This window comes from Girardinichthys multiradiatus, chromosome 1 (genome assembly GCF_021462225.1).
Source record: "Girardinichthys multiradiatus isolate DD_20200921_A chromosome 1, DD_fGirMul_XY1, whole genome shotgun sequence".
In the NCBI taxonomy this organism is placed as follows: Eukaryota; Metazoa; Chordata; class Actinopteri; order Cyprinodontiformes; family Goodeidae; genus Girardinichthys; species Girardinichthys multiradiatus.
In genome coordinates, this window is record NC_061794.1 from 6,424,860 (window position 1) to 6,437,176 (window position 12,317).

Consider the following 12,317-nt stretch of genomic DNA (forward strand, 5'->3'; position numbering starts at 1 on the left):
GAAATACAGAAGCAGGACATACTACTGTCAGTGTGTATGTGTTGTTGAGTGTGGGGTAATTGTGGTCTTCTTGCTAACAAGGAGCAGCTGTACAGGCAGGTTATAAAGTCAGGTGGAGAGCACATCAGCAAGGAAGCTCTGAATCAAACAAGAAAACGCAGACATGTAAAGACAACAAAGTCATTGCAGGCATATGAGCCTGAAGTCAACAGTTTCTTTTCCACAAAAATTTCTGTTTTCTATTTTCATTACTAAACCTGTAAATTTGGGTTTACTCTACATATCTGTCTGCTTCTCCGGGCCCGATATTCTGCATGTTTTAGATGTATCCCTGCTGCCACACACCTGACTTAAATGGTCATTGTTTAAAGGGAGGTTCTATAAAGTTATTATAATACATCTGTCAGCATGATTTAGGCAAAAAAAATCCAAAAGTAACAAATCATGCCCCAAGCTAAAAATATTTTAGAATAGATAAAAAAAACATAGTCAATGATACATTTAGTCTGGAAAGATATACAGAGCCATTTGTAAAGTGTTGGAACTCCAGTGAACCACAGTGAGAATTATCCTCAACTATAGAAAACATGGAACAGTGGTGAACTTTCCCAGGAGTGGCTAGTCTGCTAAAACTACTCAAGGAACCCATTAACAAGTCATCCATGAGATCACAGAACCATTCAGTTCAGTTTATCTCTATGATGATAATTCATAACAGCTGTCATCTCAAGGCACTTTATGAAACAAAACAAACAAACAAAAAAAACATCCGCAGACCTTATTTATCTCAGTTAGGATCAGTGTTCATGATTCAGCAATAAGAAAGTCTGGACAAAATTAGCATCCATGGCCAGAAAAACATGTTTGCCAAAAAAACTAAACTTTTTGAAATGTTTCTGTGGACTGACAAGACAGAAATACATCCTTTTGGATGGTGTATTCCATTACATCTGGAAAAAGATGAATATCATACCAAAATCATTATCATCATTGATGAAATCATAAATTTAACCAGAACATCTTTAATGACAAAGTCCAGCCATCAGAATGGGACCTAATGTCAAGATGTGGTTATTCAAGTTGACTCTAAATGCAGGCAGGCAGCTAGAAGCAGCACAGTGAGTACAAAAAGGTTTAATAATGAATTAGGACATTAAGACCAAAAATGGAAACTCACAGCCAGGCAGGAGGTAACAGAAGCAAGCATGGACATGGGTAGACATAGCATGAGCAAAAAAAGTATCAACTGGCGAGGAGAGAACGGAACTGAGTATAAGTAGTTCAGCACACAGGTAAAAACAGGAAGACTGATTGGCATGATGCAGGTGGACTGAATGAAGCTGATTATGCTGGCAGTGGCTGGGAAGAAAAACAAAACACGATTGGAACTAAAGAGGGATGCAAACACACAATAAAACCAAAGGACAATTCTTACAGAAGTAACAGAACTAAAATGCACTATAAACAATAAGTAAGAAAGTAAACATAAAGGAAAGAACAAATGAAGCACCACCTGGAAAACATTACCACTAACGATCAGAGGGACCTTAAGCTCAAGGATTATGGTTATGGAGCATTGAATTTTCTAATGATGGAGGTTATCTGAAATTTGTTTTTGATGATGTCAGACATTGAAGTGGGATAATAATGCAAAACAGAAGACATCTGCAAAGGGGCTAACACGTTTTCATAGCTCTGTACATTCAGATTTAGGAATCTGCAGGTTAATTTTGTCAGTGTAGTCTTCTGTTTTTGTACTATTACAGTTATTGTAAACTGCACTGATTTATTTTTTATTATGAGAGAGTAAAAAAGAACCATAAGACTGAATAGTCAAACTATATAATGATGCTTTTTTCTGCAAACACATGAATGTTACATAATACAGTCCATTCTGGCTTTAGTCATTTCTCTCTTCAGTCATATCTGCTTTGAATTCAGTTTTTAAATGGAATAATTTCTTTATGTTGTTATCATTTTGTTTCAGCCTAAGGAGTTGGTTTTTATATTTAAAATGACTCAATTATTTTAGACCTCAATCTGTTCATAAAGACAACAGCGGGAAAATTAAGACACAATATCGAATGCAGCGAGAACTTCCTTGCAGCTGTTCCATCTTTTTAATCATCAGCTAACAAAATTAAGGTAATTAGCCTCGTTAGGAATACTACATCACATTACTCATTGTCTTATTGCTGTTTGTGATACAGAAACAGCTTCCGGAATATTTATCTAAGGACAGCTCCAATACTTTCTCCTACTTTGCTCTTTCTTTGGTCCTTCCTTCTGACCATCAGCCTTTTATAAATTAGAATTTAGCTACTGAGCAGACCTCAGTTGTCTTCATTAAAGATCTCATATCCCCAAAGTGGAAAGAAATGTGTGCCAAGTCACAAATGTAAAGATTTAACATGTCTCTTTCTCTGTCTTTTTTCCTCTCCAGTTTCTTTGGTAAACTCTATTCGGCTCTTTTTTTTTACTCTCTAAACAGAAAATATTGAAGCACGGGTTTAACTGTAAACTTGTAAAAAAGCTTAAAGACAGATGTTTTTTCTTTTAATACTTTCATTTGGAATTAGTTATTAAATTGATGCCATTCTTGCAGAACATTTCCACAATTCCTGCAGCCTGATGATTACATCCTGCAACATTAAGCGGGTTTGTATTCAAGCTGTGAAAGACATCCATGGATCACCCACGGTGGTGACGCATCTGCAGAAACCCAGATTCAGCTGTTTTATTAAAACAGATCACACAGCTGTCTCTATGCAGCCGTTCATCCGAGAGATCAACTGATGCGCTTGTCAATCGCTGTCATCTAAACTACCACAATCACAGACCTCTTTCAGTGGCGGCTTCCAGCAATGGCTGCACTGCGTTTGCGTCCAGCTTTTGTTCAAGCTGCTTTACTGACGTACTGTAACACTTAATGGAACCAGGCTATTGTGAATACATCTGTGCCTTTTTATATGATGGCAAATCATTATGTTTACAATGACAAAGCTTTTAATCCCAAACTAACATGTGGTCTGTCAGCGAAAAGATAATTACATTTTAAATACATATTTTTCCATTTCAAGAGTCTTACGGCTCATTAAAAATGAATGTTTTTACATTTCACTGCATGTTTGACGTGCATTTAAGCGATTTTAAGAGCATTTTTATTTTTATTGAACAATGTGATAGACAACACAATTTATCAAACTTAATGAAGCTTCAGGAATTTAAAGATTAAGAATAATTCTTAATCTGTTTTCCACAATATATCTACGATTGATTTAATTTGCTTTAATTACATACAGGATCCTGTAATAAAAATATATGTGCACAAAAGAAATCTCCAGCATAATTTTAGAGGACCAGCAAAATGTATTTTTTCTCTTAGACTAATCCAAACTTTCTATTGCTGAAAAACTCCTTGCCAGTTCTTTATGCTTTGAATCTATAATGTTGCTGTAATGATGTTCAGACAGATAATGTTACCTTTTCAACCTTTAGTATCACAGCTGTAGGCCTAAACAACCATTTGTCTGCCCAATTTAAATGTAGATAATTATTTTAAGCTAGCTTTGACATTTTGGTATACCAAACTAAAACAAAACAACTGCAGTATAGAAACGTACTAACCAGGATGGCCTATTTAAATTTTTCCACTGTCAGGAGGGAATAGTTAATCAAACATTATAAGATAAAATCAGACCAGGAGAATCGAGAAATGAATAAACAGAACATAGTTTAGTAAAAAACAGCAGAAAACCTCAAAAATACAGAACCAAAATTAAAACATGAATGAAAGCAGAAGAACAGAAAAAATACCTTCAGGGTATATCCTGCTGGTCCTTCAATTCACCAGAACCAGAGAAACATCCTTTTTCCTCACTGTCGGCTCTTGCTTTGTTTGTGGATACAGTAAAAAAACAGAAAACAGTAAGGGCCTGATCTTCAAAGATCCCAAATAGCAGCTGCTAATTTGTGTGTACTGTAAATAAATTGCACGTGGAATAGGTGGCCGTGTTGCGTGCCATTTTTGAAGATTGCACGTGCAGTGGATAACAGGTTCAAACCAGGTGCACACCGCCCTATTTAAATGAGGACATTGCGTGTGCTACTGGCTGGAACCAGAGGAAAAGCAAACAGATCCTCTGCTGTGTTGCTAGAAATATGCAGGGACTGTTACGCTGCATCATTATAAATAATCCAGTTGCTGATTTTTTCCTTCTGTTCCGTTCGGCCCTTGCTTTTCTGGACTGTTACAGTTAACTTTTGTCATCCTCCCGGACGGGATTATTTATCTTATCTTGCTCAAAGTAACTTGCAGCAATGGGCAATCAATAATAAAAGACCAATATGTCCATTAATTAATTTGTCTCCCTTGTTTTTTTTAATTCTTTTCGGACTCACCAGGTTCTGATGTTTTTTTTTTGAGAGTATATGTTTGAAGAGTTTGGAGTTTAACATAAACAGCCACAATATTTAAGCTTGAACGTAATATTAGCAACATAAATATACATTGTTGGAGGAGTTGGCAATCTGTATGTTATAGCTTTACTAATTTTAAAACATAGCGTCACAACGGTCCTGCAAAGAAATCCAATAAATGTATGTATGTAAAAATTAATTATTTTACAATGATCTTACTAAATTTGTTTTGTTTGTTTTGCCGATATTTTAACGATATACAACTAGTTTGATTATTTAAATTGTTTTTTGGTGACGCAAAATAATTTTAAGCTGCATAAACAAAACCGTCCCCTGGCATATGTTCACATATAAAGAACGTAATCAAACTGATCCAGCTCCAATTGCCCTGCAATGACATAACGTTACTGTCAATAATGCTGCCTTAAAATGATGATTTTTCACCTGCTATAAGTGACTTTAGCAGTTCGCAAATGAAGGATTTAATCTGCCTCATAATGTCTTTAGTTCTTTCCTATTAATTATATTATCAACATCAAAGCACAGTGGGTCTTTTGCATGATGTGTGATTACAAGTTGTGCACGCTTGATCAGTTATGTGTGCATTTTGCCATGATCAGGTTTGTGCGCGTTCAGCAGATGATCACTGACAGCGATCTTACCCTGGAATGATGTTGAATGAAGTGTTGCAAGGAGTTTTACCATAGGAGAAATAGCATGGCTTTTGTTTGTGATTGGCTCCAAATGAGAGCTTAGATAATCCTACATAGAATCGTATATTCTCATCTATTTTTAATATTTATATTTTTGACAACCCAAATCTTTTGGCACATGTACAGAAGATTCTCTCTCCCTGTCATCTGTCATTCTATCTATGCCTCCCTCTGGCCAAATTGTCAGCAGACATTTTTGCGTCCCAGTTAGCACCTGCATTTCAAACGTGCTAAATCTACACGCAAAAATTGAGCTGTAAACCGTTTCAGGCTTTGAAAATCGCATTGCATGTGGTAAGGGATGACATTATAGCATGTTGTCCTCCCATGAATTTGCACGTTTAGGTAATTATTATATGTTTCGCATATTCATGAAGGCAGACACGCTAAAAAGTTTGCGCCCGCAGTTCCGCTGTTTTTGCACATGCAATCCAATTACCACCTCATTTGTAGATCAACTTTGCTGACGCAAGCAGGTTTGCGATCAGGCCCATAGTGTATGCATTGTGGCTGTGGCTCTTTGCATAAAGGTCTTAATCGATTTAACAGAAAACTCAATCCAAGTGCTGACATTGTGACATCTTTCCTGCAGAAAGGCCTATTATCTTCAACAGATGCACCTTATACATAGGTATATTAGACCTGTTCACAAAATATATTAACACTGGTGTATAGCAAAATGTGTCTCTACTGTATCTCTAAAGGTAGAACTGTCACGACTTTGTAGATTTAAAATAATTTTAACCTGACTGAAGCATTCCGGGACACTGTGAAATAAATGTTCGTACAGACACAAGACAGAAATTGGATAAAAAATGCCCTTTTTCTCATGTAGCTCTGCATAGAAAATCACCTATGCCTTACTGTCGTTATTAGTTTCTAGTACATTTGTGGGTCTGACATCCTTAAGGTTTATTTTCTCTCTTTTATGGAAAGATTTGCACTCCCCTTTCAACCATCTCATAACCTTTTGGCTCTGATCTTGAAGATCCTCTTGATTTTGTGACCATTTGTTTTAAAATATCATACAATCTGGGGCAAACAGTCTTAGCCCTCTCCTAAAGAAAGTGATGAAAAAGGAGCATTTTAAAGATCTGAAATGGGCTCAACCCTCAATTAATTTGACTTAAGTTCTAAACAAAGGTATTGTTCATATGACTTGTGTTTTGTTTCCACCATAAACAAATAAATCCACTGACAAAAAATGTTCTTAAGAGCATGTAAACCTTTTTGGAAATATACATGGATGATATGATAACTGGTTATGTTGTGACATTTAAAAGAGCAAAGACTGAATTTTCTGTGCCCATTGATGGACTAATGAGCTGTACAGGGTGTACACTGCCTCGCACCCACTGACTGGTGGAGATAGGCGCCAACCCCCTTCAGACCTTTCAAGGATATGAAGGTATAGACAATGAATGATGGAAACATTTTCTGTATCAAAACAAATTTCAGTTTGCAGGAGAAATGACCTTAATGATACAGCATGTTCCACCCTTATAGGCACCAATGGTAAAGATGAGTAAAAAGCCTTCTGCGACACGGCACCACACAGTATAACTATTAATCAAGCAAAGCTACCACAGTTTAACATGAATAATTTAGTGAGAATATAAATGAGTCTTCAAAATACCTGTCAGTGTCTGATGTAGCGTTTGTTTCAGCCAAGGTTAAACCTCTTCACATTTGTTTTGACAACATAGTTTTTAAGTACACCACCCTAAAGGATCAGGCAATGAAGCAATTCACTGGTAGCTTTGCATGATTGGTAATGTCCCTTTTTAGTGTTGCATCACCAGTGGTAGATTATGATATTAGCAACATGGGCAGCATTAGAAAGTGAGTGCATAAAAAAATAAAAAAATACAAATTTATTTTACTTCGTTTTGTTTGGATTTTTTTTTTGCATGGGATATCAGTGAGGACTTGGTACCTGGTCTTGACCAGGTGCATCCTGTTTGCTTCTGACAATGTAAGCATTTGAGAGTATCTCATTGATTTGGATTTGATTTACAGGATGTCTTTAATTGGAGGAGAAAGGAATTCTACACCAAGGAAGGTTTATAAAGGAGGCAAAAAGTAAAACAAATATTTGTGTGTTGTATGGTCTATGATATTATTAATCTGTGCGGAGACTAGTTAGTTTGTGGGGTTTTTTGTGGAACAGATTTGCAGGTTTTCAGATATTGATTTTGGAAGAATGATGAATTGATTCAAGTCTTTGTGATGCACAAAGTTGTAGCTGTTGCTTAGTTCTCTTTGCTGCCTTTTGACTGGTTTGATTTGCATTCACTTGTTCTTTTTAAATATTTGTTTGCATTTATTTTCAGTATAATCCATTAGTTGTATTTTAGTTTAAGTAGTAGACAATCTGAACAGTTAATGCTGCTGTGGTTCAGTAGATGTTGTTACAAACTTTTCAATGAGCATTAGATCAGTTGTAGGATTAATCATCCGCTAGATAACTCAATGAAAACCACAAAGGGAACTTTCTTAGGTGAAGAAATAATTGAACAGTATGTGTTCATTCATATAGCAATGGCTATACAGGTCCTTCTCAAAATATTAGCATATTGTGATAAAGTTCATTATATTCCATAATATCATGATGAAAATTTAACATTAATATATTTTAGATTCATTGCACACTAACTGAAATATTTCAAGTCTTTTATTGTCTTAATACGGATGATTTTGGCATACAGCTCATGAAAACCCAAAATTCCTATCTCACAAAATTAGCATATCATTAAAAGGGTCTCTAAACGAGCTATGAACCTAATCATCTGAATCAACGAGTTAACTCTAAACACCTGCAAAAGATTCCTGAGGCCTTTAAAATTCCCAGCCTGGTTCATCACTCAAAACCCCAATCATGGGTAAGACTGCCAACCTGACTGCTGTCAGAAGGCCACTATTGACACCCTCAAGCAAGAGGGTAAGACACAGAAAGACATTTCTGAATGAATAGGCTGTTCCCAGAGTGCTGTATCAAGGCACCTCAGTGGGAAGTCTGTGGGAAGGAATACGTGTTGCAGAAAACGCTGCACAACGAGAAGAGGTGACCGGACCCTGAGGAAGATTGTGGAGAAGGGCCGATTCCAGACCTTGGGGGACCTGCGGAAGCAGTGGACTGAGTCTGGAGTAGAAACATCCAGAGCCACCGTGCACAGGCGTGTGCAGGAAATGGGCTACAGGTGCCGCATTCCCCAGGTCAAGCCACTTTTGAACCAGAAACAGCGGCAGAAGCGCCTGATCTGGGCTACAGAGAAGCAGCACTGGACTGTTGCTCAGTGGTCCAAAGTACTTTTTTCGGATGAAAGCAAATTCTGCATGTCATTCGGAAATCAAGGTGCCAGAGTCTGGAGGAAGACTTGGGAGAAGGAAATGCCAAAATGCCAGAAGTCCAGTGTCAAGTACCCACAGTCAGTGATGGTCTGGGGTGCCGTGTCAGCTGCTGGTGTTGGTCCACTGTGTTTTATCAAGGGCAGGGTCAATGCAGCTAGCTATCAGGAGATTTTGGAGCACTTCATGCTTCCATCTGCTGAAAAGCTTTATGGAGATGAAGATTTCATTTTTCACCACAACCTGGCACCTGCTCACAGTGCCAAAACCACTGGTAAATGGTTTACTGACCATGGTATCACTGTGCTCAATTGGCCTGCCAACTCTCCTGACCTGAACCACATAGAGAATCTGTGGGATATTGTGAAGAGAACATTGAGAGACTCAAGACCCAACATTCTGGATGAGCTAAAGGCCGCTATCGAAGCATCCTGGGCCTCCATAAGACCTCAGCAGTGCCACAGGCTGATTGCCTCCATGCCACGCCGCATTGAAGCAGTCATTTCTGCCAAAGGATTCCCGACCAAGTATTGAGTGCATAACTGTACATGATTATTTGAAGGTTGACATTTTTTGTATTAAAAACAATTTTCTTTTATTGGTCGGATAAAATATGCTAATTTTGTGAGATAGGAATTTTGGGTTTTCATGAGCTGTATGCCACAATCATCCGTATTAAGACAATAAAAGACCTGAAATATTTCAGTTAGTGTGCAATGAATCTAAAATATATGAATGTTAAATTTTCATTATTACATTATGGAAAATAATGAACTTTATCACAATATGCTAATATTTTGAGAAGGACCTGTATATGCGTCATCTAACCATGACATATACAGGTCCTTCTCAAAATATTAGCATTAGCTTTATAAAGCCTGATGGTGGAGATGGGGTGGAGGAGGGTTGAAGCTCAGCTGAAGAGCAGGAGATTCTGCGTATGACGATCTTTTAAAGCAAATCCTTGAGGGATGATTGGCTGAAGAGGAATGCGGACCAGAAGCTTATTGGTTGGAGTGGAGAATGTAGTGGAGAAGTTAGACAGAGCCGAAAGTAGAGGTGAGTCTTCCAAGTTGAATTTTCATCTAAACTCCATGACAAATACATTTTTGTTTCATTATCTAACACTTAGGGAGTTGCAATTGGATTTTCCTCTTAGTGCCGACATTAATTGGAAACTATAATTGTAAATTAGATCAATAGGAATTTTCTTAAAAGCATTCTGAAATTATAGAAATAATATCATTTTAATTCAGGCCGTCCTCCATCGGGTCTGTTACAGTACTGTAGCATTGTTTTGTCTGCAACAGTTTCTGATGTTTTCTGTCCAGGTACCACGAGTAGTGTTCTATACTATCTGCAGCCAGGACGTTGGACTAGCTGAGAAGGGAAAGCATCAGAGGTCCAAATCCCGGGAGGTTCTGAGATTGTGACCCCAGCACCAGCCACTACAGACGGGTTCCTAATTCACCAGATGAGTACATTTCAGAGGGACTTCGGCCCAAGCCAACGGACTACAACAGTGCCTTGCTCCTTGATTATGGATTAGAATGCCACACATGCTAAAACTTCCGTTCCTATGGACTGGGTCGTCGTCAAGGACTTCCGCAGGAGACACTGGCATTCCAAGAGTGAGCAGGGACTGTTCCAGATGCTGCTGGAACAGTCCACACATTGCACTACAGGAAGGATCCTTCAGCCCCGGAGGCCCGAGCACAGGATCCCCCAGGACCACAGGACACGCCCAGGAGGCCCAGGATCTTTTGCCAGGTTCACCACAGGAATAAATAATCCAGGACAATACCCCACCACAAAGGCAAAGAACTGTTATTGCTGGACAGCCGGCAAGCAGTCCACAGCGGTGGGTGAAGAACCTTTTTTTTTTTTTTAGGAATCATTCCATTCCCTGGCTTGCAAAAAATTCCGTCAAATTGCTATATCTCTCCTCATAAAACAAACAATAAAAAGAAAGAGAGGAGAAGAAGAGGACACATCTGCACTTCTTCAAATCAGCACATCCTGATCTCAAGATGTCTAGAAGAAATAAAAATACTTTATTTTTATTACATTGACAATTGTTCTAAATTTTGGTTTGATTTCCTTTTTAACACATTTTTCTTTCCTGAAAGAATCATTTCCTCTGCGTATGAATAAAAGGCATACTCTTGATCATCATGATGTAGCTGTAAACCTCTGGTGGCAGCTCGCAGGTCATACTGCATGTAAGGTCACAAATGCCAGTTGTTATGCCTGTGCACGCCCGCCGCCTGCTACACCAACATTGTCACTGCTTCAGCCATGGCCAACTAATGTTATTACAGTGCTGTCTTTCTTTTCAGCATACACACTATAGCTCCCCGTAATAGCTCTCATTTCCTTGATGCCTCTTTACATCTTAAGTATTTTTCGTGATTAGTGGATTTTTCTTGTCACTCCATATGATTTCCTTATGGTTTTTCAGCGGCTACAAATCTAACTATATCTGGCTCTATTATGACACATTCTCTCATTCCCCAGAAGCATAACCTGACCATTATTCACATACATTTTCTTTGTCTCAGGTTTTGAAGATTGAATGATTTTTTGTTTCCCGTTTCTTTTTTTTTTTTTGGATCATTTTTAAGATTTCTGTTGAAATTCTCTAAAAACTGCTTAGCCCATTTGAAAGACCACCGATGAAATAACTGTCCAGAATGATCCCAACACTACTGTGCCTTTTCAAATGCTGCTGATTTCGCCAGGTATAAAATGAATGTCACTTCAAGACGTGTTAAAATAGCAGGATAAAACCAGGTAATCATGCAGGTTCCCAAAAACAATGCCGATGCCTACATGCTCCCACTGATGTGACCATTGTGTAAAAATCAATGGGCCACATTTGTATCCTCATTTTTTAGTATTTGTTTTATTTTGTACTTTCTTAAATTTTTTTTTTTTTTTTTTTGAGGATCACATGGGTTTCTTTTCTTTCTTTGTCCTTTTTCAGTGATTCAATGCATATACTTGAATGTTAATGTTATTAGTAATCAATAATGCAATAATTTTATAGTATAATAGTTTATCCTATAGCACCCTTTGATTCACTGGTTGGATTGACTCAAGGGGTGCTTCTTCTTTGTGTTACTTAGTTCCTTTCACTAGGCTAATTAGTAGGACACTGTTTACATTTTGTTTACTCATTAATTTTTCCTTGTCAATTCGATCACATAAGAAACAATTGCTTTTATGATCGAAAAGGCAAATTGATAGTGGAAAAATTTAAAGAGGCAATCCTGTTTAATATCACTAATAAACATATCAACACTTTCAGTACTGGGTTACCTCTGGATATCATCGGGATACCATCTGTTCCGTTTCGTGCTGACCCCTTATAGATTTAGGATGTTCAAGGACTGTTTTATTTTCTTGTCTCCTGTGTTGTGAATTACATTTTCAGCTATGTGAGAACTACAAAGGATTGTAACTCCCTGTCTAGGGCTGGATGGGCAGACTGAGACACTGGTTTTGATTGTTCTCAATTCTTGCAAGAATTAATAAAAATGCTACTTTGATACTCACCGTACTCCTTGTTAAGTGAGTTTATTAAGGTGCATTTTGTTTTTCTATTAACATTTCCCAAACAGACAACTGATGATGAGAATAACAAACCTCAGAACAAAAGAAACCAAAGATAAATGGGTAAAAACAATTGTTGAGGTCTTTCTCAGGACTGGCTCTGTCATGGTGAGATCCACACATTGCTTCAAAGCTCCCTGATAAAGTTGTTTCCCAGTCAAACGTATGGGATCATACTTACAGTACATCCTATCGGCACAAATTCCAGTCATAAATATTTTG

General features: G+C 37.7%; 1 long non-coding RNA gene across 1 annotated transcript; it reads left to right on the forward strand.

Annotated features, from left to right (window-relative positions):
• Positions 1-9,340: 9,340 nt before the first annotated feature.
• On the forward strand, positions 9,341-12,042 carry LOC124872362. The gene is made up of 2 exons (XR_007039270.1): positions 9,341-9,539; positions 9,812-12,042. It is a non-coding gene; the product is annotated as an uncharacterized LOC124872362 (long non-coding RNA).
• Positions 12,043-12,317: the final 275 nt, after the last annotated feature.